Genomic DNA, 20,590 nt, shown 5'->3' with positions numbered 1-20,590 from the left:
ACCGAGGATGGAATTCACCCCCAAATAATTCAAAGTACAGGGAAATGAGGCTAATTATTACCGTTTAGGGCAGGAGCATAGATATCAGCTTTGTTTTAATCATCATGGGCGTGTAGTTCAAGGGTGGCACGTCTCCAAAGACAACGGGGAATTTGAGGGGGAAAACAAATTCCTAAAAAACAAATGCTCTCGTTTGATCTCTTTTCAGAGAGATTCACCTTATGAGTGAAGAACCGCTCACATTTCCTGCCACTGGACACACGCCTGCCCTGCGTATGGCCGCATTAATAGAGTGATCCTAGAAAGCAGCAGTGACAAGTTCTCCAGTCTTCACAAGTTCACACATGGTTGTGCCACGGAACCATGAAAACCAAGAGAAAAGTTTCATAAACTCTTCCAAATATGAAGGATCCTTCAACAAAAAATATTACATTAATCGATCGTAAAGATGCTGCACAAGGTTGGAAATCCATTTTTTTTTCATTACAGACTGTAATATGGATCAAAACCATGTGTGACTATCAACCAGCGAGATCATTTCCTTGACTGTTTGAAAAACGACCAGCTGAGGTGAGGGAAAACTGTATTTCACTGGAAACTAATCACTTGATTCCGAAATCCTGACGTCTGCATTAATTCAATTCAATTCATCTTTGTTGATACAGCACCAAATACGACAGTCATCTCTCAGTGCTTTTAACAGAGAAAAACCCAACGGAGCCTCGAGAGCATTATAAGTGTGGGAAACAGACAAACAGGTTCATATAGAGCAGTCTGACAGGAACCAAGACTTTCAAAGGGAGAACATCAGTTGCAGAAACTTAAAAGGCTTTACGTGCAGAATACTCATCCTATGTCACAGTGACTGACCAAACTATTTTTTTGTTACTCCGTTTTATCACTTTAACACACATAAGTTAGCCAAAGAGAACTGAATGTGATGTGAAGTATCTGAATTGATCATTTATTGGAATTATTTCAAGACCAGGCCACACATTGATGAAAAAGCCCAAAGAGAAGAGTAGCAGTGAACTGTGCAACGTATCGGGAACACTCGCCTGCTTTTGGATTTAGAGTATTTCCCAGAGTAATCTGGCACGAGTCTCCACAGCTCCAATTCACAGAGGGTGCCTCTGAATGATTTCTCCACATTTTCCCTTTTTCATGAAAATAAACCTGATCAATAATTAGACCAAGCATCCCTCTGGGAGTCCGGCAGGCACATGTTAATGTCTCTCATTTCAGCTCGGTCAGCGCACAACAGTAAGGATCTAAATCAACCATACTAACAAAAGAAATACCAGAACAAATGTTGCGCAAGCACCTTAATGATCTACAACATCATGACCTATATATCTGTTCATGCAAACGTCCATGCTTTGACACTTTCTCTTATTATTGGTACATTTTGGGGCAAAACGTCAACATGTCAAATATGCACTCATCTGAATAAAGCCGCCCTACTTCACCAGTTTGTTTTTTTTCCCAATCTACTTAGCATGGGAACATCATTTATTACAGTTCAGTCTTTTTCCACAAATATTTGCATGTCAATGTCCCGGTGATGATAAAGTGGAGAATTCGCGAAGCCGTAACAGAGCACAGCTGACAGGCGCTCGCAAGGAAACATGCTTCAACTTTTCCAGTGAGCGCCGGCGGTTTATTCTGGAGCTCTTACTCTGCAGGACCCGACAGCCGAGGCTCCAGGTAGATTGTGCGAACCCGGAATTAGCCACTGGGACACATTTAGCAGCTTCCACACGGGTGTAAAGCTTCTGCGTTACCTCCAGCCCAGCAGAGGAATTCCTCTGTGCATTCCTGCAGCAAAACCCGGGGCGAAGGGAGAGAAGGACGAGGAGAGGCTTTATTTGGCCTTGTGTCACTGGCAGCCAGCAGTGGAGCTATAAATGCAGCCAATCCTGGTGGAGGACAGGAATGTGAGGATGGAGAGCCTCTGTGGCAAAGGAGGAGATAACATCTGAAAATGGAGCCTCGGGGAGGACAGCATACAACAAGGCCGTTCAGAACAGACGCTACCGTCTCCTGTTTTCTCCACTTCCTTCACCCGGTGGAAACACATTTCAAATCCTTTCAGCAGCTGAGAATTAAGAGCTGTGTTTGTTAAATAAGCAATGATGCACTGTGTCAACTCCTATCACTGGGGTGTGAAACTATTTGCAACACGGCGCAGAAATACATCGAAATAAACTCAGAAATAATACCAAAGTGTATATATGCAAGCAAATATCTATTCAAAAATCTGCAAAAGTTCACTTTTTAAAGAAAATCTTGTACTATTTCAACAGAATATAATTTCCTATTTTTGCAAAATGCAAAAAAAATGTCACTGTAATAATTCAAGCATGCAATGTTTCCTACAAATCCAATTAAACCCTTTGGCTTTGCTAAGTGTCGTTAGCAGAAAGGTAGCGGGCTTCCACAGCTGTATCGCTGAGCCACCGTCCAGTCAGGAGCTCACTCCAGCCTCACAAGACTGCATTTTTATCTCGTTTTTGTCTAGTCACATAAAGCACAATTGCCTTGTGTCTACAAATAAGTGGGCCTCATTTTTAAGTTGCAGATCTCAGCATAAAAAGCCATAAAAGCCCAATTTTACAAAAACACATAACGACACAACCAAGTCCAGCTAACGCATCAATTTCATTGTAAAAAAAAAAAAAAGAAAATCACAAATACTTGACACAATATGCTTACATGCACTACCAGTAAAACGTTTAAGCTAACCCTGTCATTCAATGCTTTTTTCTTTATTTGAGGACACGTTCAAATTGTTTGCAATTTTCCAGACTGACTGACCTTCAGTTCTTAAAGTAATGATGGACTGTTGATTCTCTTTACTGAGCTGATTGGTTCTTGACATGATGTGACGGCTGTCAGCAGTGTACCAACTGATGGTCCCGAACCCATTATGAAGGCCAGAAATCCCACTGAGACAGGAAGCTCTGAGATTCCAGTTCCAGAACAGCTGATCTGAATTAGTTCAATTAACTCAGAGTATGTGTGCACACCCGGCCCCCGCCAGCTCCCCCCGAACACTGCTCGGGTTGCTACCAACTGATCAATTCAGGAAGGAATTTTCACCATTAGGGAATGAAACAGTACAAAAACTTAAAAAAAAAAAAAAAAATGTTTTTAAAATTTCGTCTGACTCTCTTGCAATGCAATTTATCTCAAATGATCGAAGCTTGATGTCGTTCACGTTTCGAAATGACAGACAAGCTGCTTCCGGTGGGAGGAGAGAGCTGGAAACTCTCACCGAGTCTGTTGCCGTGGTGACTTACTCAGAGTTTATTAATAATAACGACATAATGGTTTTATATAGCGCTTTTCTTTATGGACGCTTATCTCTTTCTTTCATTCCATACTCGACGTCACACTGCATGCACACAGGCAGTCTGGGGTTCAATGTCTTGCCCAAGGACACTTCGGAATGTGGGCAGGCAAAGAGGAGAATCGAACCTGCAACCTTCGGATTGGGAGACGGCCGCTCAGCCCCGTCTACATACAAGAGAATTGCAGCCAACAAGAAAACTTTTTGTCCAACTTCTTAATATTTGTGACTATTTTCAGATTGACAGGCAACAAAAAGCAGAACTTCTGTGCGGCTGGATATTTGCCTGGAATTTGAAATAAGTGGCATGTCTTCATATAATGTTTTGTCAGAACTTCACACTGAAGCAGCCTGGAGGCTAACGCGGGGGCTTCAATACTGCAAACAGTAGGGGCCTGATTAAAGTTTTGCAATAAGCTAATAAAACATTTATAAGACAATTCGACACGATTCAGGTCAGCCATCTAATAGTTCTCACAAACACCAAGAAAAACCAAGTGCGCTTAGAGAACAGTACCGTTAAAGGTTTAGGGTTATGTCTTATGGTTATGCAGCACATTAGGAGAGATCGTTTAGTAACAGCAGCGACATGCAGACGACTCCACCCCTACAACTGCTCTGTTTAAAATGACTCGCAAAGCTTTATGGGAAATATTAACATTCAGAAAGAAAGTGTCCGTAGCAGCCGTTTCCCTCACGCCATTAAAGTCAGAAGGAGGATTTCGACTTTAAACTCGACGACGAAGCAGGTGTGGCGCTGCAGGCCCAGCAGGAGAAGTGTGAGCCGTTGCAGACGCCGGCACTGTCTGACTGAACTCCCCAGGCATGTGCCACAGACCTGGGAATTGGCTCCCGGCTAAAACAAATGATTTCTTGTGCCGAGTGGCGGCGGCACATGATGTCTTGACCAAATATGGCCGAGCAACAACACTACGGTCCAATCGCAGCAGTAACGCTGGAGTAAGACGCGGGTTTCCTTAAGTGGTGTGAGCGTGAGCCCCGGAGCAACACGCCGGCACCGAGGCAGGCAGGCGGCGAGCGCACGGGCTCCACATGAGCTGGGTGAGCCGTGGTGACTGAAACCTCCACCACCACCGGCACGCAGCTGCAGTGTCCACACGCTTTCACATTTTCACAACCTTAAGCAGTCTCTAGGTGCTTAGAAGTTTTAGTCTCACACACACACACACACACACACACACACACACACACACACACACACACACACACACACACACACACACACACACACACACACACACACACACTGCTGCTGACAGCGGCCATGCAGGATGCTCCAATCCTGAAAAGGCTGGAAACTCCAAATCACACAAAGTAAAGTACTTGATATTGAAAGTCATCTTGGAAAAAGGACCAGAAGCACTCGTTCATCAGATTTTTCTTTTTTCAATTCAACATCGAAAAAAAAGAAACCCAGGTGAGCTGGAAACAATCGTAGATGTAAGAGAGTGAGGAAGACGTCTCCACACCATCTGGCCAGCTCACCTAAACCAGCTGTTTTTGTCCCGTCGTCCACATGAGGCGGTTTTAGAAGCGTGAAAACTGGATTTTTTTTTTTTTATTTATTTATTTTTTTTTTTTAAACACGGGTCCCAGGGTGGGGAAATTCTAAAACCCCGGCTCATGCCATTCAAATATTAGGATCAGCCATTTTGACATGTGTTTCAATGCTCTCTCAGCTTGATATGATCAATGCGACCTGGGTGGAGACAGGAACAATGGTCTCTCCACACCTGAGAGCTTCTGCAGGAGCGAAGGGCGTATTCACATTCCCCCGGTTGATCCAGACCACAGTTGTCTTCAGGGAAAAAAACTGTTTGACGTGAACACTCCCACCAACTCTAAACTGGAACTATCAAGCAATCCCTGGTCCTCTTGACATGCTGGGTCTCTTGTTTGTTTCCAAACAATCTTCCGAGTGGGCGGGGTGAGAGGACGTGACATTGTGGGCAATGCATTCCGGGTATTAAACGAACAAGGCTAACTGTGCAAATCAGAAGAAGCAGGCGCAGAGAGAAAAAGCTGGAAACTGTCTCGCTAGCAGCCATGGAGTAGTGAGGAAGACGTAGTGAGGAAGACGTAGTGAGGAAGACGTAGGGAGGAAGACGTAGTGAGGAAGACGTAGCGAGGAAGAAGTAGCGAGGAAGAAGTAGTGAGGAAGACGCAGTGAGGAAGAAGTAGTGAGGAAGAAGTAGTGAGGAAGAAGTAGTGAGGAAGAAGTAGAGAGGAAGAAGTAGAGAGGAAGAAGTAGTGAGGAAGAAGTAGTGAGGAAGACGCAGTGAGGAAGAAGTAGTGAGGAAAAAGTAGTGAGGAAGACGTAGTGAGGAAGACGCAGTGAGGAAGACGTAGTGAGGAAGACGTAGTGAGGAAGACGCAGCGAGGAAGACGTAGTGAGGAAGACATAGTGAGGAAGACGCAGTGAGGAAGACGTAGTGAGGAAGACATAGTGAGGAAGACGCAGTGAGGAAGACGCAGTGAGGAAGACGTAGCGAGGAAGACGCAGCGAGGAAGACGTAGTGAGGAAGACGCAGCGAGGAAGACGTAGTGAGGAAGACGCAGTGAGGAAGACGTAGCGAGGAAGACGTAGCGAGGAAGACGTAGCGAGGAAGACGCAGCGAGGAAGACGTAGTGAGGAAGACGCAGTGAGGAAGACGCAGTGAGGAAGACGTAGCGAGGAAGACGTAGTGGCAAAGGCCCTTATTGAGATCTGGTCTGAAGACGACGTATCACAGTTTTTTGTGGCTACTCATTAGCCACGAGCTAACCAGCCTAGCCATCAGGGGCTAAAGCAGCTGGACGTCTGGTTTCTGTCCAAACCAATCAATAAGCCATGTTCCTTCTTTACTTCCTCTCTTGCCAGTGTTTTTCTTGGGCGACAGAACCCCCAGAATTCCATGACATTTTCCAGGCGGAGTGGTCCGGTCTGAAAAGTGAGTGTGAACACCACCCGAACCAAGTGAAGGTGTGAAGCGGCCGTTCAGGCAGCTGGACCACAGACAAGTGTTTTAAACACAACGAAGGCTGGGTGAGAGGCCTCGTTGGTGTTTGGTGTGGTAAGGCCACTTCCCGGAACAGGATGATGAAGTAAACAAAGCAGACAAACAGCAATTTGTGGTCATGATCTACCCATTAATCATCCCCCGGAATATCAGCAGGACAAGCCAAACAAATAATTTCATTGGATTTTTACAATCATACAGGTACAAAACATAACATGCTTCAATTATGGCGCAGACAGATTGATTTGATCCATCTGTTATGGCTGCTCTTTCATTCTAAATATCTAAATAGTAAGAGTTTCCCTCTGAGCAGGAGATCTTCGACTTACAGAAGGAAAAAAGCACTTGAGACTCACAGATTTTCAATTAAAAGTCCACAACTTATTTAAACAAACACTAAACATTCTCCTGATGAGGAGGAGAGATCCAGACGACAAGCAGGATCAATTCATCAAGAAAAACAAGAATACTTCAAATAATATGCATCGTTCTATCAATTTGTGCCAATTTCACAAAGAAAATGTATTATCTCAATTCTTTAGAGATGGTTTATCTAAAGGATGTAAGTGTGTGTGGTGAAGTTGATCCTGGCTCATTGTTTCAACCTGGACAAAACCTTCGCCATCACATCGCAAACAAAGGGAGATTTTTAGACCATTTAAAGTCGCCAATTAACCCCAAATACCCAGAATACCTGTAAAAAAAACGTGCAGACATAATTTTATTTAAAGTCTGTAAATCGACCCATTCTGGAACTACTGATGGTGCATTACAAATCCATTAAGACAAAAGCACCTGAGGTTTAAAAGTCTTCATCTAGAAAGGCTGGGAGAGTCAATTCAGCTAACTGCTCTTTAGAAGTCCTCTATCGTGGATGTGGCTGTTATGAAGGACTAAATGTGCCAAAATGTAATAAATACACTGATAAATAATTAATTGAATGTGTAATTAACTGAATAAAATTGGAATTAAGTATATAAATTAGTGCTGTCAATCGATTTTAAAAAAACTTTACTAATTCATTGCACAAATTTCTGAAATCAATTGCAATAAATTGCATTGTTTTTGTACTTAAGATTGAAGCTTGTCATGGATATTTATTCAAGGAAAACCACAGAATTAAGGTCGACTCAACACACAGAGACTATTTTTAAAATCAAAACTATTTGTATAACGTCCTTTTAGCTTTGCTTGAAACCGTTTCCCTCCAAGATCAGCAAAATAATAAAAACCAATTCATTCATTCATAAACGTCTGGGTTTAGTGAGAGTGCAGCTCCACCACTTTAAGAATTTAAATATTTCGAGAAACAAACTTATGACATGAACAAAGTGGCAATAATATACTGTAATAGACACACACACACACACACACACACACACACACACACACACACACACACACACACACACACACACACACACACACACACACACACACACACACACACACACACACACACACACACACACACACACACACACACACACACACACAGACTACAGCAGAGTCAAGTTTTACCTGCAGGTCTTTCCTCCAGTGTTAGCAGTCAGCCAACATGGCAACCAGAATATACTTCTGCCCTTGTTAAATTTAGCTTTTCAAAGTAAAGCTAATGACTTTCACTTTCTCAATCAGCCTTCGGGGAACTTTTAATAAGTGAATATTGAGAATAAGTTGATATCATTCCACGAGGCACTGTGCTGCTCTGGAGCCACAGTGCTGCATCCAGAGACGCTGCTCATGCTGCTGCTCCGGGAAAGGAGGGGGGGGAAAGAAAAACCGGAACAAAACTATGTTAATTAGCACGTTGTTTTTGACAGCATTGGTATTTATTAATTTTATTTTGGCACATTTAGTCCCCCACAGGGAGGAGCCTCTTCCAGGTGACACTGGGCACAGTGGAAGGTTCACTGGGACATGGCACCAGGGCATCATGGGACCGTAGAGTGGAACCACGACAAATGTGACGAAAACATTTCAATCATAATCATCAGTAATATAGAAATCATGTCAAGTTTTGTACTTGAAGAAAAAAACCTTTTTTGAGAATTTCTTTTTAATGTAGTTGTTTAACTTTATCATGTAGTGTATCTATTCTGGAAATAAAAACAGCTGCAAAAAGCAGATATATAATTTTTTTTTTAAAAGGAAGGCATGAGCTGCTGCGTAGCTCACACACAGGAAGGAAAGGACAGTGTCCCCAGGCCAGTTTTAGACAGCAAAGTCCCCAGATGCTGCAGTGGGTGTGTGGGAGATAAACACACCAGCAGTAAAGTGCACAACATGTGAGTGACAGTTACTGTGACACTAAATAACAAGCATTCCTTCACCAACACTGCAAACGGAGGGAAACGGCTCACGGCAGCAACACAACTCTGTCAGTGTGTAGGAAGAAAACACGCCGCCTCTGAACACAGCGTCACAGTTTCTCCTCATAGACACACGCTATCCAGTCACACGATAAATATGCTCGTTCACTCTGGAGCATCCGTTTATAACTGCATGTTTCACAAATCAATCAATCGACCAGCTCCTTCATTAAGCGATGCGAACATTTCCTCCTATTACCGTATATTTTCCTTAAATGAAATGAGGTGGCGTGATTTAATGCACCACCTTGTGGTACAAAGTGGTACTACATTCATAGGTACACAACCTTGATGCCTCGCCGTCTGCCATCTTGGGAAGGTACTCGCAAGCCAAGGCAAGTTTTGGTGAGAAATGACGTAATGCAGCAACGTTTGGTGCAGCTGATTGTGTCATTAAGTTTATTATAGTCTCATATAAAATCAACAATAATGATAATATTATTAAAGCAAACAACAGCTCTGGTATCGGAATAATATCGGCAGATATCCAAACTCGGGTATCGAGATCAGATGTGAAAAAACCTGGATCAGTGCTTCCCTACATGAAGTTATAAGTAATAAATGTCATTGTTTACACACAGCCTGTGTCATTTCTTGACTCACTGCGTCTCTCAATGTAAAAAAAAGTAACTCGTTATGTAATATTGGTAATTTTTCATACAACCAAGACCAGACCATCATTGATAAGATATGATTATATGATTATAAAAGTTTAATTGTTTTGTTGTACCAGATTAATTAATTTCAGGTTGTATTACTTTGGTCATTGTCGTCCCTGAGGTCTGCAGCAATGAAATCGCCACAAGACATGAAAGTCTTATTGGAGCCACAGAGTTAAAGAATGATTTTACCTGCAACTCTTTCCTCCTGGTCAGCCAACATGGCAACCTGCTGTTTTGCTGCAGAATTACTTCTGTGGTCCTTAAATTTGGCTTTTCAAAGTAAAGCTAATGACTTTCACTTTCTCAACATTTTAAAGTGAAACTTTCTACCTTAATATTATTCCACTCAGTATTGTGCTGCTCTGTAGCCACTGTAGCTCATGAGGCTGAGAGAGAGCAAAAACAAACAAACAACAACAAATAACAGAAGTAAACAAAACTACATTACGTTCATTTTTTAACGAATTAAATGTTTTAAATCAATTAATTAACGCGTTATTTTGACAGCACACACACACATATATATATATACATACACACACAATATTTGAACATCTTATGTAGATGTTTCTTGAGAACTCATGGCGTACTGCAAACTCCATACCATGTTAAATCACAATAATTACAAAATATGAATTCTAAGTATTAAGGAGGAGCCCACACAATTATGAATGATGAAGTTTTCACACAAGTGGCATTGTTAAGTAATGGTCACCAGCTCAAAGACTTTGTTTTATTTTATTTTTAAAAAGGGGCTGTATTTCATCTCGCTCACCTTTTTCAGACAGTAAATGAAAGAGTATTGGAATTTAACTCATTTGGAGGTATAACTGAGGTTTACTGATTTGTTGTTGTTTTAATTGTCCATTTGTAATCTTGTTGACTTATATTGAGGGATATGGTCAGGCCGGGATGAGGCAACCCACCATGTCTCCACACTGCTTCCACATGAGTTTTGTGACTCATCTCAATCATGTTTGTGCCTGAAACTCACTCAGTGTGCATTCTTTAATGGTTAAACAGTAGCTCTGGCCAGCTGGGTAATCTGGGGCTTTTGACATGCAAACTGTAATTATAACACATTATTATGTACTTTAAATACTCTAAAGATTCAGGTTTTTGCTGTTTTTACGCCTTTTGATGTCAGCCCTGCACAAAATACCAAACAGTCAGTAATTGTGAGGATTTTAACTAAATAAATATGATAACTTGTTTTTTTAATAGCTGAGGGACTTAAATTATTACATAAATTATTACTTTTGATGCATTATTAGTGTTTGTAGCACCAAATATTAGAATTAATTATACAAATATCAAGGCTACACAATAAATCAACATGTGCAACATACATATCATTAAAAAACTCAATGCGATCAGTTATGTTTCCATGACCAACACATTCATGAGCTGCAAAATCAAAATTAGAATGTCTTTAGTTGGATGAAATTATAATCCATCAGACAATGTGAGATTAAGCAATAACAAAATCAACTCTCCTGACAACCCCGATCATTTCACAGCAGTCAGAAACACACAAAGGAAGAAAAAAACAAAGATCCTGAAAACTGTCAGCAGCTGGTGAACATGACTGTCAAGACAAAGACTGTGACAGTGAAGCAGACATGAACTAAATGTACTCTAGTTCCTGTGCTCATCACAATCACAGTGACATCCAGGAATCCCACCGGCATTTCTATTGTCAAAATACTTTCATGGTTAGTCATTTTGAGCAGACCTGACATTGTTGAAAAGATTTATGCAGAAAGAAAAGCTGAAAAATATTCTTCTGTAAAGTTTGGAGGGGAGAAATGTAAACTGCCACTTGGGAGTGTAGTGACTGTGTTGTATGTACAAACACTGAGGAATGTGCCCAAATGTGTCCATGGTGAGGCTGCAGGGGCTGCAAATAAGCACATGATGCAACTCGCCAGCAGCCGAGGAGAAACATGTTGGTGTCCAGTGTTCAGACCTCAGCCATCACCTCACAGAGGACATGAGGGACTCACACCAGCAGCAGAGCAGCTGAGAACATCCCTGTCCTCAAACCTGTGTCCCAGTGAAACTAAACTATCAACCAAGGCTTTTTAGGTTGTTGTTTTAAAAGCATCTCAGCGTTTTAATTCCACACAAACCCGATAAGAAGAGAGCCAGTGGTCGTGCACGCTGCTGGTATTACTATTATTCTTATTATTGTGACTATTGTGAACACAGTGAACGTCTCCCAGGTGACAGAGCGCGAGCAGCAGCAGGTCGCGCCTCCACAGAGACTCCTCCACCCCAGTGTGCACAACTCGCACCCGGAGGCCATGTTTTCTGCAACACGCCCAGTGCGGAGCCACGAGAGCGGACTGCGCCTGGAAACTAGTCCCGGGAAGAGGGCTGGAGGTCAGGGTGGAGGAGCTCCCAGGAGGGCTCCACGTCCTCTGTGAAGACCTCCGCCTTCCATGACGACCCCGCAGCACGTAGGCTCGCTGCACGGCCTCCGGACCCCTTCAGGGACTGTGGGAAACTTGAACGCTATACCTTGTGCTGTGCTGTGTGTTCTGTGCGTGTGTGTGTGTGTGTGTGTGTGTCTCCTCCGTTTCCTGCCCACTGGTCGCTAACTTTACACCGTCTCCACACCGCACAGGCCTCCTCCTCCTCCACCACTTCTCCTCTGCCGACGTCACGGAGACGTTTGGCTTGAAATCCTGAAAACTTTTGAAACTTTCCCCCCCGCAGAGTTACAAACTTTTAAAAACGCCGACCTGAAAGCGTTGGGTCCCCGGTGTGTCTCTGCGCGTTCCTCCCGGCGGGACGGTGACAGCCACAGCCCGTAAACTCCCCGACGCGACCGAAGGTTTTCCTCGCGGGGAAGAAAGAGGCCAGAAAGCGACTATTTTCTCTCGACTCCCTCTCTGTCCGCTCTCGGCTGCGGCGCGGCTGAAACTCCACCCAGGCGGCGAGGGGCGGTGTCGCCCCGCCGGAGCTCCGGAGGAGAAAGAAAAAAAAAAAAAAAACTTGGACAGCGTCTACAATAGAGACAAGTTCTAATAAACACACACACACGTTTTATTAGTGATGCAGCGTAGACGAATCAACTTTGCACAACTTCTCCAAGTTGAGGCTGGACTTTTTAACGTGTTACAGCACGAGACGAAGCGCGTCTTCTGCGGGTCTCTGGAGGTCACGTGAAGCGGAGGGCGCCCCCTGCTGGCTGGACCGTATAGCACCTTTAAGAACGGGGATAGCGACATGAGGTCCGTGGGCCAAAACTGGGCCGCAACCGGCTCCGACCCGGTCCACCAACCACCAAGCAAATGGAAAAATTCTACGAAAATAAATGTGTTATACTGCCGCAGTGTTGACGTAGAGGAAACAGTCAGCCAGACGCTCATGAGAGCAGCCTGGCTCCTTTAATGACTCGGTCCTGGTAAGTCCCTGACAATCAAAGAGAGTGAAACCAAAGAAAACACACAAAATCTCTGTTACAAAGACACAAAACTGGTAAACATGAAGATGAACATGGCTAAACTAGCACATAACTACTAGCCAGGGCCGCCCCTGGCCAAGTGGGGGCCCTAAGCAGGACTTTATTTTGGGGCCCCCCTTCCGATAAAATAATAATAATAATAATAATAATAAATTACAATTACGAACGAATCAAATGAACAGCCTCTATCAACAGTGGAACAAGAACTTTACAGATGCACACATCTGAACAAATTTTGTGGCATAAACAGTTTATGCCACAAAATTTTTTCTTTTTTATTTCAACATCATCCCACCTTCAAGTGAAGCACGAGCCTCTGACTGTTTGGACTTTTTCTTTCTTTTGCTAGCTCCCGAATCGTATTGACGTTTGGAAGCCATCTCTCTCTCTCTCTCTCTCTCTCTCTCTCTCTCTCTCTCTCTCTCTCTCTCTCTCTCTCTCTCTCTCTCGACTCTCTACCTGTAAACAACTGCCTGCCGGCCCATCTGACCGCTGATTGGTCAGATGGTGACGCTTCGCGCTTTCCATCATTGCGTCTCTTTCTCTCTCTCTCTCTCTCTTCTGCCTCGGATGACTTGGTGGCGGTGTTCTACGCGCCTCTCGGCAAAATGCAGCGCATCCTTTGCGCATGTGCAGAGTATGATGATACTTTATTGATCCCGAGGGAAATTCAATTCACTTGCGCAAAATGTGGCCCCCCATGGATCGCGGGGCCCTACGCACAGCGCGTGTTCTGCGTGTAGGGAGGGGCGGGCCTGCTACTAGCTCATATAACCTGTCATAACATCAACTGCCTACCCAGTACTTACGCTAATTAGCGCAAATGCTAATTCATAGCTAATCCTGACAAGTCACTGCCAGAGTTCGAATTACGGGGGAGCTAAGGGGAGCTGGGCTCCCCTGAAAGGGACCTGAGCTCCCCTGAAAGCCTAATTTGAAAAATTTAGGGGGAGCTCTGAAAACGCTGATCGGAAAATAGGGCTCCCCAGAAAGCCACGTTGTAATTCGAACCCTGGTCACTGCCATACGAGGCCGTCACACAAATCACCGTCTCTGCTTTCTGATGAATTGGTCTGAAGAAAGACCGTGTGGGAAGGAATCATACAACTGTCCCTGAAGCTAAGTTGTTACCTCCAGTGAATCACTTCCTGTGTCAAAATAGAAGCGCCAAGGCAAAGCTGAACAATAAACAGCGTAAAATACATTCTGAAGAACAGGAAATCTGAACCGAGCAATTTATAATCTAATTATTGAACATTTATTAGTGAGGGCAGAACTTCTTTTTTATTATTTCTTAACAGTAGCAGACACAACACTTTTAAAGTTTATGAATATGGATCAAAACTTAATTTGAAATGTATTTACAGAAATGTCCAATTTTGAAATAAATCATCATTTTTTTGAGTGAGCGAGAAAGAAATGTAAATAAAATAAACGTTTGATTTTGTTTGTTTTTTTGAGAAACAGCCGAATCATTGACAAAGGTTACAGCAGCGTGCTCCCGAACATTCTGCACGTTTTGATGTGTTTTCTGTGTCCATGTTCCCAAGTGCAGGACTAATTACTCACAGAAAAAAAGTCATACAATTAAAAAATACATTAAATAATAATAATAATAATAATAATAATACAATTATATGCCGCCCAGGATAGTAATCCTTGTGCCTTGCCACTAAGGCAGGCACTTACCAGTTGTTTTTGGTATACATTTCCTGGCAGGCTCAGTCAAGCCAGCTGAGATAATGTGAATCTCTATATAACTTTAGCTTGATTAAACTAGTCCTCTCTCGCAAGTTTTGCTATGCATGATGAGAAATATCTATAGAATAAGCCACAACACCATCGCTTACCAAAAACAACTGGTAAATGATTGCCTTAAACAGGGAACTGGCCCCACCTGGTGTCATCAGAAAGAACTGCATGCAAAGTATGGTATCAATTCTTTAAGATTATCGACAACATTTTCTTGTCTGTGATACAATGATTATTTACTATGTAAATAATCATTGTATGAGGACTGTACTCCCTGGTTATTGGTTACCTCTTGCTGTTTCAGGCCGTATTTACTCCTGATCCACACAGATGGTGCATTAGTGTAGCTCGCCCCTCTCTCACCATGCAGTGTGTATTACATTAGTGTAGCTCGCCCCTCTCTCACCATGCAGTGTGTATTACATTAGTGTAGCTCGCCCCTCTCTCACCATGCAGTGTGTATTACATTAGTGTAGCTCGCCCCTCTCTCACCATGCAGTGTGTATTACATTAGTGTAGCTCGCCCCTCTCTCACCATGCAGTGTGTATTACATTAGTGTAGCTCGCCCCTCTCTCACCATGCAGTGTGTATTACATTAGTGTAGCTCGCCCCTCTCTCACCATGCAGTGTGTATTACATTAGTGTAGCTCGCCCCTCTCTCACCATGCAGTGTGTATTACATTAGTGTAGCTCGCCCCTTTCTCACCATGCAGTGTATTACATTAGTGTAGCTCGCCCCTCTCTCACCATGCAGTGTGTATTACATTAGTGTAGCTCGCCCCTCTCTCACCATGCAGTGTGTATTACATTAGTGTAGCTCGCCCCTCTCTCACCATGCAGTGTGTATTACATTAGTGTCGCTCGCCCCTCTCTCACCATGCAGTGTGTATTACATTGGTGTAGCTCGCCCCTCTCTCACCATGCAGTGTGTATTACATTGGTGTAGCTCGCCCCTCTCTCACCATGCAGTGTGTATTACATTCATGCAGCTCGCCCCTCTCTCACCATGCAGTGTGTATTACATTAGTGTAGCTCGCCCCTCTCTCACCATGCAGTGTGTATTACATTAGTGTAGCTCGCCCCTCTCTCACCATGCAGTGTGTATTACATTAGTGTCGCTCGCCCCTCTCTCACCATGCAGTGTGTATTACATTAGTGTCGCTCGCCCCTCTCTCACCATGCAGTGTGTATTACATTAGTGTCGCTCGCCCCTCTCTCACCATGCAGTGTGTATTACATTAGTGTCGCTCGCCCCTCTCTCACCATGCAGTGTGTATTACATTGGTGTAGCTCGCCCCTCTCTCACCATGCAGTGTGTATTACATTGGTGTAGCTCGCCCCTCTCTCACCATGCAGTGTGTATTACATTCATGCAGCTCGCCCCTCTCTCACCATGCAGTGTGTATTACATTAGTGTAGCTCGCCCCTCTCTCACCATGCAGTGTGTATTACATTAGTGTAGCTCGCCCCTTTCTCACCATGCAGTGTATTACATTAGTGTAGCTCGCCCCTCTCTCACCATGCAGTGTGTATTACATTAGTGTAGCTCGCCCCTTTCTCACCATGCAGTGTATTACATTAGTGTAGCTCGCCCCTTTCTCACCATGCAGTGTATTACATTAGTGTAGCTCGCCCCTCTCTCACCATGCAGTGTGTATTACATTAGTGCAGCTCGCCCCTCTCTCACCATGCAGTGTGTATTACATTAGTGTAGCTCGCCCCTCTCTCACCATGCAGTGTGTATAACATTAGTGTAGCTCGCCCCTCTCTCACCATGCAGTGTGTATTACATTAGTGTAGCTCGCCCCTCTCTCACCATGCAGTGTGTATTACATTAGTGTAGCTCGCCCCTCTCTCACCATGCAGTGTGTATTACATTAGTGTAGCTCGCCCCTCTCTCACCATGCAGTGTATTACATTAGTGCAGCTCGCCCCTCTCTCACCATGCAGTGTGTATTACATTAGTGTAGCTCGCCCCTCTCTCACCATGCAGTGTGTATTACATTAGTGTAGCTCGCCCCTCTCTCACCATGCAGTGTGTATTACATTAGTGTAGCTCGTCCCTCTCTCACCATGCAGTGTGTATTACATTAGTGTAGCTCGCCCCTCTCTCACCATGCAGTGTGTATTACATTAGTGTAGCTCGCCCCTCTCTCACCATGCAGTGTGTATTACATTAGTGTAGCTCGCCCCTCTCTCACCATGCAGTGTGTATTACATTAGTGCAGCTCGCCCCTCTCTCACCATGCAGTGTGTATTACATTGGTGTAGCTCGCCCCTCTCTCACCATGCAGTGTGTATTACATTGGTGTAGCTCGCCCCTCTCTCACCATTCAGTGTGTATTACATTAGTGTAGCTCGCCCCTCTCTCACCATGCAGTGTGTATTACATTCATGCAGCTCGCCCCTCTCTCACCATGCAGTGTGTATTACATTAGTGTAGCTCGCCCCTCTCTCACCATGCAGTGTGTATTACATTAGTGTAGCTCGCCCCTCTCTCACCATGCAGTGTGTATTACATTAGTGTCGCTCGCCCCTGTCTCACCATGCAGTGTGTATTACATTAGTGTCGCTCGCCCCTCTCTCACCATGCAGTGTGTATTACATTAGTGTCGCTCGCCCCTCTCTCACCATGCAGTGTGTATTACATTAGTGTCGCTCGCCCCTCTCTCACCATGCAGTGTGTATTACATTAGTGTCGCTCGCCCCTCTCTCACCATGCAGTGTGTATTACATTGGTGTAGCTCGCCCCTCTCTCACCATGCAGTGTGTATTACATTGGTGTAGCTCGCCCCTCTCTCACCATGCAGTGTGTATTACATTCATGCAGCTCGCCCCTCTCTCACCATGCAGTGTGTATTACATTAGTGTAGCTCGCCCCTCTCTCACCATGCAGTGTGTATTACATTAGTGTAGCTCGCCCCTCTCTCACCATGCAGTGTGTATTACATTAGTGTAGCTCGCCCCTCTCTCACCATGCAGTGTGTATTACATTAGTGTAGCTCGCCCCTCTCTCACCATGCAGTGTGTATTACATTAGTGTCGCTCGCCCCTCTCTCACCATGCAGTGTGTATTACATTAGTGTCGCTCGCCCCTCTCTCACCATGCAGTGTGTATTACATTAGTGTCGCTCGCCCCTCTCTCACCATGCAGTGTGTATTACATTAGTGTAGCTCGCCCCTCTCTCACCATGCAGTGTGTATTACATTAGTGTCGCTCGCCCCTCTCTCACCATGCAGTGTGTATTACATTAGTGTCGCTCGCCCCTCTCTCACCATGCAGTGTGTATTACATTGGTGTAGCTCGCCCCTCTCTCACCATGCAGTGTGTATTACATTGGTGTAGCTCGCCCCTCTCTCACCATGCAGTGTGTATTACATTCATGCAGCTCGCCCCTCTCTCACCATGCAGTGTGTATTACATTAGTGTAGCTCGCCCCTCTCTCACCATGCAGTGTGTATTACATTAGTGTAGCTCGCCCCTCTCTCACCATGCAGTGTGTATTACATTAGTGTAGCTCGCCCCTCTCTCACCATGCAGTGTGTATTACATTAGTGTAGCTCGCCCCTCTCTCACCATGCAGTGTGTATTACATTAGTGTCGCTCGCCCCTCTCTCACCATGCAGTGTGTATTACATTAGTGTCGCTCGCCCCTCTCTCACCATGCAGTGTGTATTACATTAGTGTCGCTCGCCCCTCTCTCACCATGCAGTGTGTATTACATTAGTGTAGCTCGCCCCTCTCTCACCATGCAGTGTGTATTACATTAGTGTCGCTCGCCCCTCTCTCACCATGCAGTGTGTATTACATTAGTGTCGCTCGCCCCTCTCTCACCATGCAGTGTGTATTACATTGGTGTAGCTCGCCCCTCTCTCACCATGCAGTGTGTATTACATTGGTGTAGCTCGCCCCTCTCTCACCATGCAGTGTGTATTACATTCATGCAGCTCGCCCCTCTCTCACCATGCAGTGTGTATTACATTAGTGTAGCTCGCCCCTCTCTCACCATGCAGTGTGTATTACATTAGTGTAGCTCGCCCCTCTCTCACCATGCAGTGTGTATTACATTAGTGTAGCTCGCCCCTCTCTCACCATGCAGTGTGTATTACATTAGTGTAGCTCGCCCCTCTCTCACCATGCAGTGTGTATTACATTAGTGTCGCTCGCCCCTCTCTCACCATGCAGTGTGTATTACATTAGTGTCGCTCGCCCCTCTCTCACCATGCAGTGTGTATTACATTAGTGTCGCTCGCCCCTCTCTCACCATGCAGTGTGTATTACATTAGTGTAGCTCGCCCCTCTCTCACCATGCAGTGTGTATTACATTAGTGTCGCTCGCCCCTCTCTCACCATGCAGTGTGTATTACATTAGTGTCGCTCGCCCCTCTCTCACCATGCAGTGTGTATTACATTGGTGTAGCTCGCCCCTCTCTCACCATGCAGTGTGTATTACATTGGTGTAGCTCGCCCCTCTCTCACCATGCAGTGTGTATTACATTCATGCAGCTCGCCCCTCTCTCACCATGCAGTGTGTATTACATTAGTGTAGCTCGCCCCTCTCTCACCATGCAGTGTGTATTACATTAGTGTAGCTCGCCCCTCTCTCACCATGCAGTGTGTATTACATTAGTGTAGCTCGCCCCTCTCTCACCATGCAGTGTGTATTACATTAGTGTAGCTCGCCCCTCTCTCACCATGCAGTGTGTATTACATTAGTGTCGCTCGCCCCTCTCTCACCATGCAGTGTGTATTACATTAGTGTCGCTCGCCCCTCTCTCACCATGCAGTGTGTATTACATTAGTGTCGCTCGCCCCTCTCTCACCATGCAGTGTGTATTACATTAGTGTAGCTCGCCCCTCTCTCACCATGCAGTGTGTATTACATTAGTGTAGCTCGCCTCATTCAGATCACATGATTTTCATGCCCAGTGGGTCTTGAAGCCTGAAGCTCCACTATCAACGTCATTAAAGTAGCGGTTCCACTGGACGCCACAGGGCAGGATGGGTTTTTGTGGTTCCACTGGACACCACAGGGCAGGATGGGTTTTTGTGGTTCCACTGGACGCTACAGGGCAGGATGGGTTTTTGCGTGGTCCAACTGAAAAAGTTGTTGATGGTATGGAAAGAAACCATGACCACGATTTTTCACTACCCCACTGTACTTTGTGTGGTGGAACCGCGCAACAGAGTTGAGTCTGGGTGCGCCTTGCTGTACCGTACCCTCCTGCTCCAGCATGCACTGCGTGGTAGAACCATGCTTTAGATCAGGAGTCTCAAACTCAATTCCCCTGGGGGGCCGCTGGAGGCAGAGTCTGGGTGGGGCTGGGTCGCATCATGGATTACACAAAAAAAGAGGTACAACAAAAATCCTCTCACGTTATTATTAACAGTTTTAATGATTTCTTGTGAACATGAAGCGTCCTGAACATGAATGAACGGCTCTTCTGATCATGGTTTCTCTTGCCTACTCTTTGCTGTCAGAGACTTGGCAGTGCACCTTCTCACATATCTGAGACATTTGGCTTGAGAGAGGAAACAGTTGAGACCCGGAGAATGTCTTGAACAGGGATCGACAACTTCCCTGAACCTCAGCTGAACCTCGGCCCTACTGCGGGTACGGTAAGGGCCCATCACAGAGCGTGCAGTAAAATGTATTCATGATGAGACAGACTCACTCAATAGATTGAGAGTTTCCTTTATACCCACTGTAAGCAGCAGGAGCTTTTAATCTGACATAAAGACTCAAGGGAACACCATGGCAGGGGGAGACGACACACAAAACCCTCTTCACTCCCGGTTCCCAACTTACACCGAATAAACTAAGCTAGGAAACAAAAAACACAACACAACACAATCATCACTACAAACCTAATATAACCCCTAATAATTACATTTAGAACACAACGAACAGAACAGAAACTGCCACAGTGTAAGTATGTGACAAACAATTGTAAGCTC

The 20,590-nt window shown here is 44.8% G+C and overlaps 1 protein-coding gene across 1 annotated transcript in view; it reads right to left on the bottom strand.

Annotated features, from left to right (window-relative positions):
* The window catches only part of tln1 (talin 1), a 130,082-nt gene extending 117,753 nt beyond the window's left edge, over positions 1 to 12,329 (bottom strand). The window contains exon 1 of the mRNA XM_080510109.1: positions 12,154 to 12,329. The gene's annotated coding sequence lies outside the window, so the exon portion shown is untranslated. The remainder of the gene's footprint in view (positions 1 to 12,153) is intronic.
* Positions 12,330 to 20,590: the final 8,261 nt, after the last annotated feature.

This window comes from Blennius ocellaris (genome assembly GCF_963422515.1).
Source record: "Blennius ocellaris genome assembly, chromosome: 15".
Taxonomy (NCBI): domain Eukaryota; kingdom Metazoa; phylum Chordata; class Actinopteri; order Blenniiformes; family Blenniidae; genus Blennius; species Blennius ocellaris.
Note: the sequence above shows the minus strand (reverse complement) of the source record. Positions and strands in the feature narration are given on the sequence as shown.